Raw genomic sequence first — 18,872 nt, forward strand, 5'->3', positions numbered from 1 at the left:
TATTTATTTGCAATCAAGCCCCATAATTAAAATAAATTAATAAATGCAGATTAGGTTTCAATTCTTTGGAAGGTGTTCATAAAAGTAAAGACAGCTAATAAGAGTTATATTCTGATACTTTCTGACACAGATTTCTTACAGTGAATGAAGTTGCAATTCTCGGACTCATTTGATTGCTTTGGGGGCCATGGGTTGAACTGATAGACAATCGTCCAAATAGTCAAACAATTCTCTGAATGTTCTGAAACCCCCTGAAACTTAAGATGTTAAAACTATATTTCCAAAATTAGAGCTCTTTTATCACTCTCCAATCACTCCCAGGAGTTCCACTTTCTCATGTTTGCATTTGCCAGACCTCTGCTTTGTGTATGTTAAAAAATGAAAAGAAAAAAAAAAAGCTACGTTGTGTCCTTCTAAAAACAAAATAAAGCATAACCCCAAACCTGACTTTTAAGCTCTAAAGAGGGAGAGACAGAACAAGAGTCTGCAAAAGAATATCTTCTCCTTTGGGCTAAATATGAGATTTCAGTTCCACAATTCAAAGCAAAATCTTTCCTGGCAGAACAGAATGAGAGCGTGGCCCCGTGTTTTAGGGCCAGGGAACCATTGTGAATGAATCTACAGCAAAAAGCACCCCTCTGTCCAGGGCCAAAATTGACTAGGTGCAAACAAAGAAGTTTTATAGCTTTACTGTTGTTGGTCACTTCGTACTGTTTATTTCATTGGTTAGTTTCCTGTGTAGGAGCTATTTATTTCTCTCCAAGAAATATGTCAAAAGAATATGGGATTTCAGAGGCGATATGACATGATTGTTTTATGACACAAAATGTATAATTTCAGATAGTTAGAAATGTAAAAATGCTCAATGAGACTCTGAGGACTCATCAATTTATGATGCAGGCAAGTGTTTACCCAAAGACTTAGAAATAAAATTGCCTAAGTAACTAAGGGCTGAATATAGACCTTTATTTTGCTTAAACCATCGTTGAAAATCTTTCATAAATAGGAACAATATAATGAATATATGTCTTCATCATCTGTGTATATGTGGAGTTTAATACAGTACTGGCAAATAGTAGGAGCTTATCAGTTACGTAATGAAATTTTTCTGATGATCAACATTTGTGAAATGTCTCAACATACATCATATTGACTTAAATTTGCATTTTCATGTGCAACAAAAGATTGTATATCTAATATTTCATTTTTTCTATGTCATCGTTTATTCTTATAACGACCCCTGTAAGTAGGAAGGAAAGTTTTGCTTTCCTATATTGGATCAGAGTTGATCACATATAATCATATACATAGCAATTTATGCTGACTTTATATTGAGAAGACATTCAACATTGGTTTGTTTTATTATTTCCATTTTCCTCTTAAATTTGATCTAAGGAAACACAGGCCAGTTAATAGACAATCTTCACACCTTCCTCTAGTTAACTGAGAGTTTACTGTGCAACACACACACCCTCTACACCTGTCTACAATAGTAATCCTCAAGCTTTTTTATCTCAGATCCCCTTACTACCCTTAAGGATTCTTGAGGACCATGATCAGCTTGAGTTTATGAGGGTTATACCAAACAATATTTACAATATTAGAAATTAAATCTGAGAAATTAAAAAATTATATTAATGCATTTAAAATAAGATGATAAATGCATGAACATACTTTTTATGAAAAATAATTTTTTTTCAAAACAAAAAAGAATTAGGGAGAAGAATGACAGTGTTTTATATTTTTGCAGTGTCTGGCTTAATAGAAGACATCATAGTTTTCATACCTACATCTTCATTCAATCTGTTGTCATAGGTTGTTTCGTTTAAAGCATATGAAAAATCCAGTTTCACCTATATATATGTAATTTCAAAAAGTAGGCACATTTAACGACCTACTAAAAAATCTTTATGGAAATTTTTCTTAGATATTGCATTAAAACTTGATAAATGGTAGTTTCTTAAATGTTAATTGCAAAGTAGATCTGAAACCCAGATCTACTGCCCTCACATTAAAATCCAATGTTCTATCTCACACTTTGAAGGAACCTTTAAACTCACACATGATTTTGCAACATCAAGCACTGGTAATTTGGAAAATATTTGATTGCTAAGTTATGCAAATCTTCCAAATGTTGACATAGTTCACTATTTAATATTTTGAAATTACAGTTGCTAAATTTGCCACTGATCTCATCAGAATGGTCTTTAAATATTGGGAAGATGTCAAGCTCACAGTGGCAGACACACATTTTTCAAAATTCTAATTTTCACTTGGAAGCTTTTGTCATTGGCCTCAAATCCTGTCAGCTGTTTTCTTGAAGTAACAGCCTCACTTCTTTTTTCTCTCCCCCAAAATGTCAGCCAAATACCCAAATTAAATGTGAGGTAATTGATGTGTTAATCAACTTGATGGGGGAAACCTTTCACAATGTATACATATATCAAATCATCACATTTTACACTTTAAATATCTTACAATTTTATATGTCAGTTATACTTCAATAAGGCAGAAAAAAATTCTATCTCAAAAAAAAAATAACCATAGTTTGTCAGTCATTCTTTCAAGTAAGATGGTGTTTCATGAAAAAAATTGCTAGTTCAGCTCCCAACTCAATCACTCAAGTGCTTTTCCTGGAAAAAGAAGTCATTCTGTGTTAGGCAGCATATGTGCTTTATGAGTACTTTCCATTTGGTCATATGGAATGTTGCAAAGACATGTACTCAAAGGTTGAGATTTAATAAAATGTATAGTTTTCACTACTTCATCAAGGGCATTCTTAGAGGAAACTGGCTTTTTACATCCCTGTGAGTATGTGCTGGTGGAAATGCAATGAATACTAGTACAGTTTGGTGCTACTGCCCTGATTTATGCTTCGGTGCCAGCAGGGTCATAACTCCCTTCCCCTGCATTGCTTTTGCATCATCATTGCAAATGTCAACACAGTGAAAAAGACAAAGAGGTTGTATTATTATGAGGATAGTTTTGACCTCATGAAACCACTGAAAGAGTTCCACAGACCACACTCTAAGAACCACTGGTCTACAAAAACAAAAAGGTCTTTATGAAGGAAACATAATGTAGTTGAAAGAATTTGGAATCATAATGACCCGAATTTGAGTCCTAGCAGCATTTCTGACTAGTTAGGTTATTTAGGGAATGTTTCTTCACTGTTCTGGGACTTAGTTATTTCATCTGTCAAATGAAATCACAAATGTAACTGATAGAAGTGTTGGCAAACTATTGCCCATGGGCCAAACCTCCTCTACTACTTTTTAAAATTTAGTCTCAGAGGCACTGATTTAATCTGGATTTATTGTGAGCTCTCATGATTGTCAGTGCAATGTAGTTTACAAACATAAGTGCATAAACCCATGCTAGACTATCGAAAGAGAAATAAGGAAAGAAAAAGGAAGGAAGGAAGGAAGGAAGAAAGAAAGAAAAGGAAAGAAAGGAGGGGGCTTCCCTGGTGGCGCAGTGGTTGGGAGTCCGCCTGCCGATGCAGGGGATGTGGGTTTGTGCCCCGGTCTGGGAGGATCCCACGTGCCGTGGAGCGGCTGGACCCTTGAGCCATGGCCGCTGGGCCTGCGCGTCCGGAGCCTGTGCTCCGCAACGGGAGAGGCCACAACAGTGAGAGGCCCGCATACCGCAAAAAAAAAAAAAAAAAGAAAGGAGGGAGGGAAGAAGGAAGGGAGAAAAAAAGAAAAAGGAAGGAAGGAATAAATTAGACATTCTAGCCTCTAGAGTTATGCAGTACAGCATGGTATATGGTAGTCACTAGTCACTTGTGGCTATTGAACAATTGAAATGTGGCTAGTCCAAAGTGATACACACTCTACCAGAGAATCTTACATTTCCATACAGCTCTGTGTTGCTGTTTACCACAATTGCATTTCAATGTGAAGGATTCTCTTTAGTATTTCTTGTAGAACAGGTCTAGTGATAATGGACTCTCTCAGCTTTCGTTTATCTTGGAAAGTCTTAACTTCTCCTTTATTTTTAAGGACAATTTTGCCAGATAGAGTTTTCTTAGTTGACGGCAGTTTTTTTTTCTTTCAGCACTTTGAATATATTATTCCATTCCCTTCTGGCCTGCAAGGTTTCTGCTGATAAATCCACTGATAGTCTTATGGGGGCTTCCTTGTACGTGATGAATCACTTTTCTCTTGCTGCTTTCAAGATTCTTTCTTTGACTTTGACTTTACACAGTTTGATTATACTGTCTCTTTGGATTTTTCCTTGTCTATTTCTTTGAGCTTATTGAATCTCTATGTCCATTTCATTCCCCAGATTTGGGATGTCTGGGGCCATTATTTCTTCAGATAAACTCTCTGCCCCTTTCTCTTCCTCTTCTTCTGGAATCCTCATAATGTATGTTAGGCCTACTTGATAATGTCACATAAGTCTCATAGGTCTTTTTACTTTTATTTTTTTTTCTTTTTGCTTCTCTCTCTGGATGATTTCAAATGACCTATCTTCAAGTTCACTGATTCTTTCTTCTTCCTACCAAGTTTGTAGTTGAACCTCTAATGAGTTTTTCATTCAGTTATTATACTGATTACTGCAGAATTTCTGTTTAGTTCTTTTATACAGTTTCCATCTCTTTGTTGATACTCTCGTTTTATTCATTCATTGTTTCCTGATTTTGTTTCATTGTCTGTTGCTCTCTTTTAGCTCATTGAACATTTTTACTTTAAATTCTTTGTCAGGTATGTCATGGATCTGATTTTTTAGAGTCAGTTTCTGGAGTTTTATTTTGTTCCTTTCATTAGGCCAGGCTAACCTATTTCTTTCTATACCTTGTGATCTTTTGTTGGGATTTGGGAATTTAAAAAAAATTCTTTGTGCAGGGAAAAATAATTTTTCACTTATCAACCCAGCTGGAGGTTCTAGGACCTCTCAAGCCTTTTCTCACATCTTGCTCCCCCTGGTATCTGCTTGAGGAACAGCAATTCTAATGTGCTGCATGCTTACCTCTGCTTTCAGCAGCTCCCAAACTCTGTCACTGGTTCCATCAGTGTTCTGAGTAAGGTGAGACAGAAACAGTCTCTCAGGCAGCCCCCAGACAAGCATAATGTTGGATACAAGTCCATTATTTTGTCTCCATCCCAAGGAAGGAGCCCCCTACAAGGGGTTTCCTCTAAGTTGCCCTGCATTAGGCTGCTAGGGGGAGGGGAACAGACATATAACAAATGATGCAAATTTTCCTATCCCTTTCACTGGAATCCCCTCTTGATTTTATAATGGCCTGGGTGCTATAGCTTCTCAACTTGTCTCTACAGTTCTCACAGAGGTATTCTAGCTTATATATTGTCATTAATTGAGGTCCTGTAGCTTCACATTCTGCCATCTTGCTGATGTCATCCCATCTTCTACTTATTTTTGTAAATAAATTTTTATTGTAATATAACCATATTCGTTCATTTTTGTATTATCTCTGGCTGTTTTTGGTATTACAAATGCAGAGTTGGGAGTTGTGACAAAGACTGTCTGTCCCCCTAAATATCTAGCTCTTCACAGAAGAGGTTTGCAATACTTGAAGAATGATGTAGACTTCCCATTCCTTCCAAAGTAAAGCCAAAGACTTTTCTATTCACTGCTAGCCCTCTGAAGCCTGGTTTATGTCATGTTTCTGCCAGTATCCCTTATTGTCCTCTGATTGACTCTGACCACACCTGACCACACAGGTGTTCTTGTTGTTCTTCAAACTCCAGGCACACTTCTACCTCAGGCCCTTGGCACATGCTGTCCTATTGCCTGGAATGCCCTACCAACAAATAACCATGTGACTAGCTCCAGTGCCTCCAGATCTTTACTCAAAAGTTATCTTCTCAGTGACTAGCTATCAAATCCAGAATTCTAACTCCCACTATTAACATTTCATGCCCTCCCCCTGCTTTATTTTCCCCTTTAACATTATTTATTAGTTACTTACCATCCCCCTTTTAAAACCTTCTATCCCCTTTAAAGAATGTAATCAAGACATTCACATGCTTTATTTACTACAGTATCCCTAACACCTAAAGCAGTGTTTGGTATACAATAGGTGCTACAAAAATGTTGATTTAATAAATGAATGAATTTGAGACTACTCATGTTATTAAAGGGACTGACAAAATTAGGTTACTTATTACTATATTCTTGAATTCAATATGCCTTAGCTGTAAACAGGTTCTAATATATGTTGGAGAAGTTAAGAGCCCAGGAAAAACACAAACTCAAATTTAAGCTCTAGTTGGTTTTGAACTAAAAGTATCTATTTAATCTACTCATAATTTCACAAAAGTTCCAAATCAAGTCATCACAGCCCTATACAAAAAGGGAAAATTTATTTGGGTTTCTCTTTTCATTCACCCCAAAAATAAGAGTTTAACATACGAGACTATAATAAACACCTAAGCAAGGGCTGTAATTTAATTATATTATATATTTTGGATATTACATCTATTTTATATTCTGCCCTTCTTAATGCCATCTTTGGCATCTGAAATGGTCAGATTTGTTAGGATTTCTGAGAGAGGTTCAACAAAGCCATGTGCATTCAATCCTTTTTTCTCAAAATATCACAGTGTTCACAGCTGAGCTCCAACTATACATCCTGCAATCCATTTACCTCAGACCTCATAGGGCCCACTATGTTGTGTAAGGCTTCTCTTACAATCCAGCCATTAAACTTCAATAGGTTTTTCCTTTCTTTTTTAATTATATGTCACAAGTTCAATTTTGCTTTAATTTTTTATGCATGTTGCATTCTGTAGGAGCACACTCATTTCTAAGATGTGTCTATCTTCTCTTTTTGTGAAGAGAGCGTATTTTTATCAAGGAGAAAAAGTATTCAAAATTGCACTTGGCATTTGGAGCACAGCAAAAGGTAGCAGTAGTGCTGTTTTATTGTACAACAATCATGTAAACTCCAGCTGTCAAGTCGTCTGATCAGTTCTTCAATAGGAAAAAGGGGCTCAGCTAAATCCTGCCCACATGCTGATGTATACCCGCCTCATAACTGTGTTTTTCCCTCTTTATGAATTTCATTTACAATTATTCTGGGACTTTCAAGGAATTTCTTGAAAGAAAGACATGCCTAGAATTGCTAAGTAATACTATTTTCTGTTGGGGGTGTGGAGAAAACACAATCTGTTTTAGACCAAAACAAAGTGATGGAACTGATCTGCTGTCCTTGTGGTAGTTTCCCAACTTAGTCCACAAAGGTCTTCTCTTTCTTTGAATCCTTGCAATATAGATCTGTTAGAGACTGACCCTAAGACATCAACAGACTACTTAGAAATAAACATTTTAAAGCACTGAGAAAAAAAAAAAAGACATCAACAGAATATTGCTGGCAAACAGACTTAGAGGACAAGACCTGTGGGAATTAATTATTAAAGAAATCCTCATTAAGTAAAAAACAGAGACATGGAACTCAAGTAACTGGCTCAGGATCCCCCAGAATTTGCTGTGTATTGTTCCAGACCTTGAGAATTACATTTCAAGTCCAGTTCCTTGGATCACACACACACACACACACACACACACACACACACACACACACATACACACCTGTGTGCACACACATGCACACACACATTACAAAAATATCTTTGTTACTGAGAAATGAAAGCTGAACTGAAATAAAAGTATTATTGTTACTGCTGCTGTTTCTATTGCTTTTGCTGTTAAATGTTATCATTATTAAGGGGTAACTGTTCTGGAAAAGAAGAATCCTCATGATCCCCAAAGATTTAGAGCATCTTGAGAGCAAAGACTCAGTCTTACTTACTTTTGTATACAAAGAGACCACCAGATATGACACAGAGTAGGTTGTGAATAATGTGAATGAGTGGTGGGTCTTAGCCATTAAACACTTTTAACTTAGAAGAAAAGGCTGATTTAGTTGACACAATTGGAATTCAGTAGAGATATTTTATTTTTTACCCTATCATGGATTTGTATTCAGTGAACCGAGTAACGTACTAATAGTTTAGGAAATTTTTATTAATTTATCACCAACAAAATCAGGACATTTTTTACGGATTTTGTAGTTTCTAACCTTTGGGAGCCAACTAAGCCATTGCCTTGCCTCAAATTATGAGTGGTTTTATAAATAATGTAGTTATGTGATTATTTTACCAATATCCATTAAATGAGGCTCAGTAAGACAGTAAAGCAATCTTTTTACTTTTCATTTTTCTCCCTAAAGGAAACAGTGATAATTTTGTATGGGCCAAAATCATGCAAACGTAACCTGTCCATAAAGAAATCCATTTCGATGCAAGAGGGGACATTAGGTAGTGATGAATCAGCAAAGGAAAGATACTGAATATATTACTTGGACCCCTCCTTTCAAAGAATTCTTCAGACTAACCACACATTTAAAAACCAGTGTGACTTAGTTTCATTTGGTTGAAAGAGTTTTACATTTTGGAATCTGATTAAAGCAGTGAGACTGACTCCACAAAAATCTGTCATGTTTTCATTTAGATACATAAATTTGTATGTAATATTCCTATCCCCAGATATGCTATGCTGGTTTCCAAAGTTACTTATGAAATTGGCTTTTTCAATTCCTAGAAATTCTGCAGTCCACATAATCTAAGTATAAAAGGTTGTCTAAATAACTAATTGCTGACAGCAAAGAATCTCAAAATTTTGGCACTAATTTTCATAGTTCAAATTGTGTTTTATCGATAGCCATCTGAACTATGAGATTTTTCAAGTAATACTCTCTGAGATACCCCTAGGATATAGGAACTATAAAATCATCGCATGTTAGTTACTTAACTCTTGTATGATGTCCAGTTTTTTATCATAATTGCATACTCATCACATGTACCTTTGTTTCATAATTTAGAGTTTACCACTGTATGAAACATGTTTCATCATATAAAAGTAGCCATAACGTAGGTTGTGCTATAGCAGATGGAATTCCATAGAGATAGTATCATCTTTAGGTTTTTATCTGAAATAAGTTCAATAAAATCCAAAATTATCCATCTAAAATGAATGAGTAGCTTTTAAACATCCAATTTTTATAGATTCTCAGCATTGCTTAACAATAGAATTCTGTTTTCCAGTACTTTGGTCATGCTAATATGGTATTTAAAAACCTTTAAATATGGTGCCATCTGTAAGATTTATCTGACCTTAAATGACATGGTCATACATGACACCAATCCTAGGATGACAGGCAGACATGTCTCCAACATAATTGCACACCCGTCAGGGGAGGCCTGTGTAAGTAAAGCACTGTGGATTTGTGAGTCAAGGGAATTTCTGACTAGAACAGTTTTTAGTTCTTTAATTTTTCAAGTAGAATTAGGTTAAGCTAATAGAAAATTAATTTTGTTTGCAGTAGAATAGTACTGATCATGGTTTGCAAAGTAGGAAAATTAGGTTCCCCTCTCACTGGTTATTGATTAAAGTTAACTTTATGATGTCTGTAGATGTTTAAATTCTTTAGAGAAGGACATTTTAATTCAAAGAAAACTTGATGGTATGTATTAGACTGCTAAGAAAATCTATGGATATAGATTTAATAAAGTTATGATTTTCACTCCTTCACTTTGGAAAGAGCAAACTGAAGACAAGTGACCACACTAAGTCTAGTTACGTTTCAGCTCAGAAATAAGGATTTTTAGGCTAATTGTCTAGTATATTGTGGTTGAGTCCACCTCCATCAATATTAAAGCCTCATAATAAGCATTCCTCGGGTTTACTGTGAGTTTGTTTTCTGCGAGTTTGTTTTCTGCAAAAACCATGAACAATAACTGAACAGAAAAGAAAAATAAGACCTAGAGCAGAGAAGCAAAACACTGATATCCGTCTCCTTGTGAGAAGTAGACGCATTCCGGGATGGGAGAAAGGCCAGGAGCCTCCACTCCAAGATCTTTCTTTGGCAGCTCAGTTCAGAAATGAGTTTGGGATGTTTTTATACCTGTGACAATGGGGGAGGAAAAAGTGACAAAAAGCAGCTGAGAAAATGGGACATCCAAAAATAAAATTAATAATCAGCATTGGTGTGATGACCCAATAAAGAACACTGAAAATGGGAAAATATTATATATGTGCATTCTACCTTCTGCATTTGCCTGGACATTTTAAAATTTATTTTGAGTTGAGTTTAAATTAAGTAAATATTATACAAATTTTGAGACTGGTCTTTTTTTTGGTGTATTTTTGTTCTTTAATTGGAGTATAGTTGCTTTACAATGTTGTGTTAGTTTTTGCTGTACAACCAAGTGAATCAGCTATATGTATACATATATCCCCTCCCTCTTGGACCTCCCTCCCACCTCCCCCCCATCCCACCCATCTCGGTCATCACAGTGCACCAAGCTGAGCTTCCTGTGCTTCAGAGCATGTTCCCACTTGTTCTCTGTTTTACACATGGTCGTGTGTATATGTCAATCCTAATCTCCCAATTCGTCCCACCATCCCCTTCCCCAAGTGGGTCCACATGTCCCTTCTGCATGCCTGTGTCTCTATACCTGCCCTGCAAATAGGTTCCTCTGTACCATTTTTCTAGATTCCACATATATGTGTTACCTTATGATATTTTTTTTCTCTTTCTGACTTATTTCACTCTGTATGACAAACTCTAGGTCCATCCACATCTCTATAAATGACCCAATTTCGTTCCTTTTTATGGCTGAGTAATGAGACTGGTCTTGAGCTAGCACTTTTTCAAATCTGCTGCTGGTAAATGTATGTATAAAATACAAGTGAAAATATTTCTAGTGTGAATTGAATGCACTTCAGCAAACAATCAGTGGCTGCTTTTGCAAAAAGGAAACAAGTGTGGAGGCAAATACTTTAGGTTTCTACACCTCTGTTATTCCCTTAACTCATTTATCAGCTTATTAATTAATTAATTAATTAATTAATTTTTTAACATCTTTATTGGAGTATAATTGCTTTACAATGGTGTGCTAGTTTCTGCTTTATAACAAAGTGAATCAGTTATACATATACATATGTTCCCATATCTCCTCCCTCTTGCATCTCCCTCCCTCCCACCCTCCCTATTCCACCCCTTATCATCTTATTTAGAGCCATACCTGGTCTCACAGGGTAATGTCAAAACTTGAATGACTTTTTTTACTATCTCTCAAATATCCATGATGGCAAAGTATTGATGCAACTAATTAAGAGCTGATTGGATATAATTAATGACACTTGTACTTTGGCTCTTGGCAATTCATATCTTAAATCTTTCATCAATTTTTAAGCCAAAATATTTTTAAAAAGTAAAAAAAATTGATTTGACATTTTATCTTTCCAGCGTTCAAAATCTGATAGATGAAAAAAAGGGGGGCAAAACTCAAAAGATGGGCAGTGAGAGGCTAGAAAGAGCAGTAGGGACCCAAATTATACATGTGTGGACAGAAGTGCCTGGATGGGTCTCTGGTGTGTGTAAACCACACTAAAATAGATTAGATCGAGATTCATCCTTCTCATGGCAAGTCTTACATAGACTGACAAAAGCAAAAAGTGAGAAAGAAAAAAGAGCTAATAAGAAAAGATACTTGGGCTTCCCTGGTGGCGCAGTGGTTGAGAGTCCGCCTGCCGATACAGGGGACGCGGGTTCGTGCCCCGGTCCCGGAGGATCCCACATGCCGCGGAGCGGCTGGGCCCATGAGCCATGGCCGCTGAGCCTGCGCGTCCGGAGCCTGTGCTCCGCAACAGGAGAGGCCACAGCAGTGAGAGGCCCGCGTACCGCAAAAAAAAAAAAAAAAAAATCCAGAAATTAAAACAAAGTGGACATGGACGAAACAGGAAAAGGCATCAAAATGGACATGCATACTAATGAAAAATTGTAAGCAACTGAAAGCTGTCATTGCTTTGATTCACTCCTCATTCAGTACTTCCACAGGAGGATGAGATGGTCCACCTACAGTTAAACAATCCAGTGAGAACTTTTACTCACATCCTATTTTGTCCGAGGGTCAGAGCTGTGTACAAGTGGCCTGAGCCCAGTTGAAAAGTCCTTGGAATCTGAATTTCTACCTGTAGGAACTTATTTCTTTTAGGGAAACATTGTCTTTTCAATGTCTTTTCAACTCTCAACCACTGCGCCACCAGGGAAGCCCTCTGGCTTTCTTTTTAAGAAAATTCCGACTTTCTGTTTCAGAAAAATCTACTTGAATTTCTGTATCCCACCATGAGACAAATTTACCTCTGTTTTATATTTGTGATAGATTAAAATGCCACATCCCAAGAGGAGGTGAGGGTTCCGTGGTTAAGCCCTCACACTTAGGAGTCACCTGGGCGTGGAATGGTATCTGCGCCTTGACACCCAGTGTTGGTTACTTTGGACAATTCTCAGTTCACAGGGTTGTTACAAGAGCTATTAAATTGTTTATCTAAAACACTTAACCCCTTTTCTGGATCACAGAAAGTCAATGAATGTTTATTATTGTTATTAAGCTACAGGGAAGGAAGTACCTAAAGAAGTGCATCAAGTAACCACCATATTTAAACACCAGCCACATAGCATGATATAGCTCAAAGGATGCACAGACTAAGCCTGTGGGCTAAATCTGGCCCATTACTCTTTCTGTAAATAAAGATATCTTTATTGTTGACTTATTTTCTGCATAGTTTGACTTTGCAATTTTACTCCTTATAATGCTTTTCACAATTGTGTTCACATCCGTTCTAGTTCAGAATATTCTTTCTTTATCACTGTCGGCTCCTTTCTCACTTTTGCTTTGCTTTCTCACTTTCTAATACAGCTAAGTTTACTTCCATATTTACTTCTTTTCTAATGGAAACCATGTCTTCTCTCCCTTAAATAAGAACTTATTTACTTTGCTTTTGCCTTTGAATCAAGGAATTGGGTTTTTTGTTTGTTTTTTAGCAAATTTCAACAACCTATATTCCTGAGCTCTATGGTCACCACAACCCACAGTGACTAAGGATTCAAATAGAACTTTCCCAGTGACATTCATCATCAAAATCACATTCAACCTTTACCACTAAAGTAAGAAGGACTGTGAGTGTAAGATCTGTCCCACCTCTTGCTGAGGAGCTATGTCAGTCCTCTGGCAGGTGACTTTCAAGTTGGCTGTCCATTTTTTAATGTTCCATCAAGACCATGCATAGGAGAAAGCCTCCAAAGATGCTGGTATTTGAATAAGTTTCTCCTCCAGCTTCCCTCAGGAAGGCTAATTCAGATCTTCCCACATTTTTTATTCTCAGAATTATTTCCTAAAGAGTGGAATGGAAGATAAATAGGATGTGAATCAAACAAAATGTCCTCAATTCTTCATGCAGTAAGTAGAACTAGATTATCTTTTCTCTTTTAACATATTGTTTTCAGGAAGGCTTCCGTTTTCTTCTCCTGGCTTCCTCTCCCAAACAAAATTGACTTGGAGTTTATTCATGGCATTCTGTCCTGAATATATCATGGCCGTGGCCTACAGAAAGCTACGGCTGTGTGGCAGCTATCCAACAAAGCCCTAAGAAACTCTGGGTGTCTTAAAGCACACACCAACCCACACCAGCTTCCCATTCCATCCAGGTGTAGTCAGTGGGCAGGTAGGCATATCAGGTTTGGGGTTGTGAAGGGCATGAAAGGTCCCAGTGCTTGAGGCAGAGCTGTCTTCCTACCATTTTTTCCTTAGTATCCTTTTAATCTCAAATCCATCAGTGCCTAGGGCCTACCTCTATGGGGGACACGTGTGGACCATGGTAGATTTCCACTGCTACAGAACAGCATTGGGGAAGATACACACGACCCAGAGAAAAGGCCCACAGAGGCACGGCTGCTGACCCCCCCACCCCCACCCAGGAAGAGGAGGCCATGCTCATCATGCACATCTTTGATAGTCACATTATAACAGTTCTGGCTAGAGCGTCAGACGCAACCAAATCACCAGCCACTGGAACAATTTCTTTTTATAAATTTATTTATTTATTTATTTTTGGCTGTGTTGGGTCTTCCTTTCTGTGCGAGGGCTTTCTCTAGTTGTGGCAAGTGGGGGCCACTCTTCATTGTGGTGCGCGGGCCTCTCACTATCGCGGCCTCTCCCGTTGTGGAGCACAGGCTCTGGAGCACAGGCTCTAGAGCCCAGGCTCAGCAGTCATGGCTCACGGGCCTAGTTGCTCCGCGGCATGTGGGATCTTCCCAGACCGGGGCACAAACCCGTGACCCCTGCATCAGCAGGCGGACTCTCAACCACTGCGCCACCAGGGAAGCCCTAGAACAGTTTCTTATTCAACACCACACACAAACACGGTGTGAAAGAGCCTCGGATCATGCAGAAGGGCAAGGAAGGATGCAGAGGCCCATGAGAGCAGGATCCTTCCTAGTTTCTGCAAGCTTCTAGAATTATCTGCCTCCATCCAGGCAAGCCAGATATATTTTTATGACTCCTTCGTCATTATGGAGCTGTTTTAGCTGTTTTAAGACTTGGAAGGACTCTGGGATTTGGATTCGATTGAAATGCAGGCTCAAGTCAGCTGATGGTTTTCTCACGGACAAGATGAGGATGGTAAAGACAAATCTGTGGCGCTTCCCTGAGATTATTAGTAATTTGCGTTTAACTCCTGGCACAGAGTCTGGCGTCTGGTAGGTAGTGCCTGATACTCCTCCTTCTCCTCTGTCCTTACCGTCAAGACTGTCACTTCCACTACTGATCATATTAACAAAATGACACAGGTCATACAGGTTACACTTGAAAAAACACATTTGACCCTAAATATTTAAAAGCTGTAGCAGCAATGCAGAAAGGATCAGCAAAGGTACACTTGGCATGTTTCAGTTTGCAGATGGGGTCTGAAATCAACACTTAGCAAAGTGACAGAATCGAACAGCCTACTTAGGTGTCTGGGTGGGAGGGATGGATGCCCGTGTCTCACTTGTGTAATCACTTGGTGTGAGGTCTGCAGACTAAAGCTTTCCTCTCTGAAACTTACCAATGGAACATTCCCGACTAAAGAGGTTTGGTTTCATTCCAGCAGGAACAATCGAGAGAAACAGCCTCGGTGGAAAGTCACTGAGATGAATGCACACAGATCAGTTTGGATTAATTTCTGGGGAAATGGAGGGAACTGGATCTAGTCATCATCCAGAAGGTTAAAGGTTGCTTCTCTGTTAGAGGTTCTCCTAGGTAAAGATCAGTCTGATTTATATCCAGCCTCAAATTTATCTATCTTATCAGCCAGTGGTCCTGCTGCCCCAGGGTACATGGAATGCAGATGTTGTATATAAACCAAAGGGGAAAAGGAGGATGTAACAAAACAGAAATTCCAGTGTAAACGAGTTTGTAAGACCTGTGAGCAATTATACGTGGTCACATTGTGGAAAATATCTAAGAATTATAGTATTTTACTGAAAAGTACATCATTTTGTGCTCCAAGGCAGCAAAAATAAACCTATTTTAAAATATTCTTATGGGTCTAAATCATAGACCTAACATAATATATTTCCATTTATATCCATCTCATTATAAATCAGTTTAATCTATAAAATATTCTGTTTTTTGTATTTTTCAAATATTCAGGATGATTCCATTATGTTTAGTATATAATCTATTCTTTATATTCCTATAGCTTTAATATTTGCAAATTCATTTCTATCTGGTTATCTATTTACTTTGAAAGGAGAGTCCTTTGAAATTTGTAGGATAGGTAGTTATTTTCTCTGTTTGCAGAAGAAGAAATAGGCTCTTGGAGATTGAGTCAGTTGCTAAAGATCACCAGCAACCTGGGCTGGTAGGGTCTAAACACAGCTGTTAGGACTCCCCACTCAGCAGACTTTTCACTCTTCCCTTTGCCTTCCCAGACACTCTAGACAACCCAAAGTAAGTTCTGGAAACGGATTGTTAATATGCACTGAAGGTAGGGTAGTCATTAACCACACCTTTGGATTTGATACTCCAATGTGGTGGCAATCCAAAAGAGACGTCTTTAATGGCCCCATCTCCATAAGAGCAGTGCAAACCTCTCCTCTTCAAACACAGAAACACATACACGTTGGACATCAGTAAGTGAACAATTGACATAGACCCAGCCTGACTTTACTTTCAGAGGCAGAGCCTGGGCTGCCTCTGCAGAGAACCCAGTGAATAGACTCTAAGTCTGTGCTCAGGAACCAAGGGCCAGCCCTGTCCTGATGCACGTGGCGGTCAGCAGGGACCCAGCAAGCCGCTAAACAAGGGGGGACCAAGGACACTATGCCTCACAGCCTCACTAGCAACCACTGGCTGAGGCATTTCCCAAAAATTCTGTCCCAGGGAAGGCTGGGTCTGAAAGTACAGGCATGAGCCAGGGTGTCCTCTCCTGTCCTTTAGGATACACAGAGACCAGAACTGCCATTCCCAAACGGAAAGATCCCTGATTTGGATCTGTTATTTTGCATTCAAAATACCTCCCCTGAAGCACCAAGGCCGCATTCCAACACCTCAGCGCCTTCGGTTACATTCCTGGGGGCGGGGCTTGGGCTTCACCAGCCACTTGATTCCTACCAGAGTTCTGTGTTTTCATTATCTGAAGCTGAACAGATTAATATACATTTATGAAATGCATTTGTTTTTTGGAAAATTCTGCTCAAGAGAATTTTAATAATCCCTCTGGATAGTGGCCTAAATAGCCAACCCCTGCATCTGTGCCTTGGTGAGCCAAGGAGCAAGGCAGAGAAGAAGAAAGAAATATCAGCAAACAGAGCTGGCTCTATTTTGGGGGCTTTCGAGGGACAGCGGCTCAGTGTCATGTTTTTGGCTAAACAAGTAACTTTCCCGTGCTTTCTTGTGAGGAACAGGAATTACTATACTCCAAGCACACAGAATGAAGTAAAAAGTGGGAATGAATCCTAATGTCAGAACTTGCTAATTCCAATTGTTTAATAGATGCAGCGAGGTAATGAGATATTTTTACAGGCTTCTACAGAGAACAGGCTTTGTAGGAAATTTGCACTGGAGTGGGGTGGGAGGTGAGGATGAGAAGAAGGAAAAGGAGAACATACAAGCAAGGAATCCTTCAAACCTCATTCTGAAATATCTAGATCAGTTCTTTGACAAACTGAAGCTGGGTGAAGTAGAAGAAACAGCATACTGATGTAAACAGATTCATACTCATTGGAAGAAAATATCACTAAACCTAATATTTAATATGTGTCATGAGGATAACCACTAAATTTGAATTAGGCATATGGTTTGATAAATCATTTTTTTTTCTGATTTGTGGGATGTGTTACAACCTTGTGTAAAAGTAAATCGCCTTTAGTTATAGGCTATATAAATCAGCTTTACTGAAAAGATGATATTACATTCAGTTGAGACTGTTCCCAAAGTTCACGAACTTTGAATATGAGAAGATTATAAAAGACACATGTCACATTAACTTCAAGCAAAATTACAAAGTTTGGATTTTACTGACTACATTGAGCTTCATTACAATTCCTGAATTTGATGTGTCATCTCTTCTCAGGGCTTGAAAGATAAGGCTTGGTGGTGCGGATGGAGAGTGGAGAGCAGGGGATCCTCTGCTGTGAGACAGGAGTGAGGTTGTCTAGATGCTGGAGCGGCACATCCAGCCCCCTGGACCACCAGGTTCACATCTTCCCGCGCCTCAGTTTTTCCACTTGTGAATGAGAGGACCGGCTTTGCCCATCCTCAGTTTCTCTTCCACTCTACTGTCTATGACTGTGGCTGAACCCACATTGTAGGGGTTGGAAATCCCAATCTTTGGCAGCTCATCTCATTTGTATCACTTAACAGATTTGATTCTGATTCTCCTCATTTGGACCCCTGAGCAGGAAATCAAAAAGTGTAGGTCAAGATGAAAGATATCACGCCCTACATTATTCCTCTGAGTTATTTTTATTATCCAGATAAAAGTGTGGAAAAAATAGGTAATGCAAACTACTTGAACTGTTACTAAAGAGAGGATTATTCATAAAATGTTATTAAATTTTAGTGGAAAACGTCATTTATTATCTCACTCAAAAATCTTTCTATAAGGCTAGACAGAAAATTTCTATTTGTGTTTAAGTTAAGGAAAAATGTTGCTTCTGCAGACAAATGTGCATGCTTTCATCTGTCAGGAAGCAGAATCTATCCAATATGACATATTTTCCCTTTCACTTAGCAGCCAGGAAACTGAAAGCTGGCTTCAGTAGTGAACTGTATTAATGGGACCATCTTGAGCATCTAGTCGTATATTTCCTCTCTGCTTCCTTCAAACTGCATTAATATATTTTTGTTCCTAAAAATATTTTTATTATATTTTTCTTTATATTTAATTTCATTTATTTCAAATACATTTGGAAGAAGACAAACTCTAGTTGTAATTATCATAAAAATAATATAATTCGTTGAACAAAGTATATAGTCAAAATTTCCAGTAAACTCAAATGATAATACTGATTGATATTTTGAATTCAAAATGTCATGTAATTGGAAAACATAACCTGAAAAACATAAATCATCTTTATAAAGATATTTTGCTGCATTTGTCTAAGCCATAATGACCAGAAAGTAGGAACAACAGTGATTCCTAGATTTAAGCCTAAGGCGCAAGACACCTTAGGTCACTTTGGAACAACTGAACTCATGGGAGAGTCGGGAACCCTGAAAGACTGTCCCTCGATTCCAGCATAGATGCTCAGGAACAAATCAGCCCAGGGTCTTGTTGGAAATACAAAAAATGAAAAAATTCTTTTTTTTGTTTTTGTTTTTTGAGTTTTCCAGACATCATTGGCCTCACTCAGGATGTGATGTGATTCAGGTTTAGGGAGGTGAGTACCAGAAGTGTCAGCAGACCCGCAGAATCACATGCTGGCATCACAGGTCTGGCAGTAGTAACAGGGCTCCAGGGACTCTTTGTAGGAAAAATATCTTGTGACTGAATAACAGTATAAAGACTAATTTATG

This window comes from Hyperoodon ampullatus (assembly GCF_949752795.1).
Source record: "Hyperoodon ampullatus genome assembly, chromosome: 3".
Taxonomy (NCBI): domain Eukaryota; kingdom Metazoa; phylum Chordata; class Mammalia; order Artiodactyla; family Ziphiidae; genus Hyperoodon; species Hyperoodon ampullatus.